The 2,500-nt window shown below is 44.6% G+C and overlaps 3 non-coding genes across 3 annotated transcripts; 1 reads left to right on the top strand and 2 right to left on the bottom strand.

The window, feature by feature from the left end:
* Positions 1 to 446: 446 nt before the first annotated feature.
* Positions 447 to 553, bottom strand: LOC147705255 (U6 spliceosomal RNA). The gene has a single exon (XR_015298347.1). It is a non-coding gene; the product is annotated as a U6 spliceosomal RNA (small nuclear RNA).
* Positions 554 to 1,273: 720 nt separating this feature from the next.
* On the top strand, positions 1,274 to 1,346 carry TRNAR-ACG (transfer RNA arginine (anticodon ACG)). Its single transcript has one exon. It is a non-coding gene; the product is annotated as a tRNA-Arg (tRNA).
* Positions 1,347 to 2,347: 1,001 nt separating this feature from the next.
* On the bottom strand, positions 2,348 to 2,454 carry LOC147705253 (U6 spliceosomal RNA). The gene has a single exon (XR_015297994.1). It is a non-coding gene; the product is annotated as a U6 spliceosomal RNA (small nuclear RNA).
* Positions 2,455 to 2,500: the final 46 nt, after the last annotated feature.

Raw genomic sequence — 2,500 nt, 5'->3', positions numbered from 1 at the left:
CCTCCAAGCGCCTAGAGACCTGGTGCCCAATCTGGCATGGTGTTTTTCAGCTTACCCGACCAATCCGGTTGCAAGGTGGACTTTAACAATACTGCTAAAAAGGCACTCCCAGACATCCCTGAGGCCTTCATTTGCATAGGCCCTGCCCTTCTCTTTGTCCTGCTTCCCACGAAGCAACACAACACTGCAGCAGTATAGATTTGGGGGTGGTGAAGAATAATGACAGTGAGGCTAAAAAAGAGAAAGAAAAGTCCCAGAAGTCCTGCAGGCTTCCTTGCTAAATGCAGCTGAACATAGAGCGCACCTTCTTTACTGCAAAGCAAATACATTAAAAATGTTGAGGAGAGACTAATTGAAAAATACATATCACGGGGACAGCACTGGGACCTGCTTTATTTTTTCAATTAGTCTTGAAAACAAAAAAGATTTCTCTCCTAAAAGCTGTTAAAAATATGGAACGCTTCACGAATTTGCGTGTCATCCTTGCGCAGAGGCCATGCTAATCTTCTCTGTATCGTTCCAATTTTAGTATATGTGCTGCCGAAGCGAGCACACTTTATTGATGAACTGACAATGTTTATAAACTCTCTAAATCTACAGTCTCTAGACATAGGGTGGCCTGGCAGAGATGCTCAGATGGCCAGTACGCATTCAAATCTGAGCCAATGGTCAAAAATGTATGAAGAGTAGCAATCCATTATTCTTCACTGCATTTGTGGTCCAAGACTAAACACACCGTAAGTATGTAGATTATACCAGGTTTGCAAAGGCTCCTGGTTCGGGCTACAGACAAGGAGCATTGTGACGTCACGCTGCCTGTGGAACAGTGATATTAAAGGTGAAACAGCTGCACAGTAGGTTAGGTGAAGGGCTCTGAGAGTGGAAAGGCAGCATGCTTGGGTCCCTGGACAAGGTGAGCTTATGATAATGTGTCTGAATGTTCGCCTGTGTTGTAATATTAAACCCCTTATTGTTGTAAACGCCTACTTACTAAGGAGTTCTCAAGCTCAGCCCCACACAGACCTGGAACTGATTATGTTAATGCAAACTATTTAAGAAACTGAGCCTGATCTAAAAGATTTCCTTGGATCTAGGACCATTTCGCCTAGCTTTTAGGTGCTTCCTTCTCCTAAAGTCCTTTGTAAAACTTGGGAAAACCTCACAGAACAGACTTCCAGGAGGTCAGATGGGTTTCCTTGTGCCTTCACACACACACACACACACACACACTTTCTAGCCCACTTAAGGACAAAAGGATGCATAAGTCTACATAGGGCCAGTGGCGCAATGGATAACGCGTCTGACTACGGATCAGAAGATTGTAGGTTCGACTCCTATCTGGCTCGGAAGGGTTGTAGGTCCCTGTTTGATTATATTCCTGTGGAATTCTTATTTACCTCAGACTTGTTGTAGGTTCAATATTCTCCAGCAGGACTCATCCAGCAGTTGTTCCACGGTAGAGCGCAAGTAATAGGACCACAGCTAGTTAAACGTTTCCCATTTGCTGCTGGACTCTATGTGATAGCCGTCACGTGGTGTGCTGCTTTTGTATTTCAACATTGGTCCCTGATACTCTTAATTGCGAAAAAGCTTGTTGACAAAAGTGTGTGTGCGCGAGGGTCTGTGGACGTAGGCAGGTGTGTGCACTTGAATGCTTACCCATTTACATGTGTGAGAGGAACAAACCAACTCCCTGTGGGCTGCAGGCTTACAACTGGTAGCCAGGCAGAACCACAGGTAAGGAGAGAGAGAAAGTTGGTCCATTATTAGAGAAGGACCATAAGCATCTTGCACTGCTACCTTCTTCCCCTCTCGACCACGATCGGCCAAGACCTCTCTATTAGGGTAGAGGGTGAACATTTCTTGGACCTCAGAAACTGAGGGATGTAGACCCAATATGTCCTCCAAGCGCCTAGAGACCTGGTGCCCAATCTGGCATGGTGTTTTTCAGCTTACCCGACCAATCCGGTTGCAAGGTGGACTTTAACAATACTGCTAAAAAGGCACTCCCAGACATCCCTGAGGCCTTCATTTGCATAGGCCCTGCCCTTCTCTTTGTCCTGCTTCCCACGAAGCAACACAACACTGCAGCAGTATAGATTTGGGGGTGGTGAAGAATAATGACAGTGAGGCTAAAAAAGAGAAAGAAAAGTCCCAGAAGTCCTGCAGGCTTCCTTGCTAAATGCAGCTGAACATAGAGCGCACCTTCTTTACTTCAAAGCAAATACATTAAAAATGTTGAGGAGAGACTAATTGAAAAATACATATCACGGGGACAGCACTGGGACCTGCTTTATTTTTTCAATTAGTCTTGAAAACAAAAAAGATTTCTCTCCTAAAAGCTGTTAAAAATATGGAACGCTTCACGAATTTGCGTGTCATCCTTGCGCAGGGGCCATGCTAATCTTCTCTGTATCGTTCCAATTTTAGTATATGTGCTGCCGAAGCGAGCACACTTTATTGATGAACTGACAATGTTTATAAACTCTCTAAATCTACA

The sequence above is a fragment of the Lissotriton vulgaris genome, chromosome 7 (genome assembly GCF_964263255.1).
Source record: "Lissotriton vulgaris chromosome 7, aLisVul1.2, whole genome shotgun sequence".
In the NCBI taxonomy this organism is placed as follows: domain Eukaryota; kingdom Metazoa; phylum Chordata; class Amphibia; order Caudata; family Salamandridae; genus Lissotriton; species Lissotriton vulgaris.
Note: the sequence above shows the minus strand (reverse complement) of the source record. Positions and strands in the feature narration are given on the sequence as shown.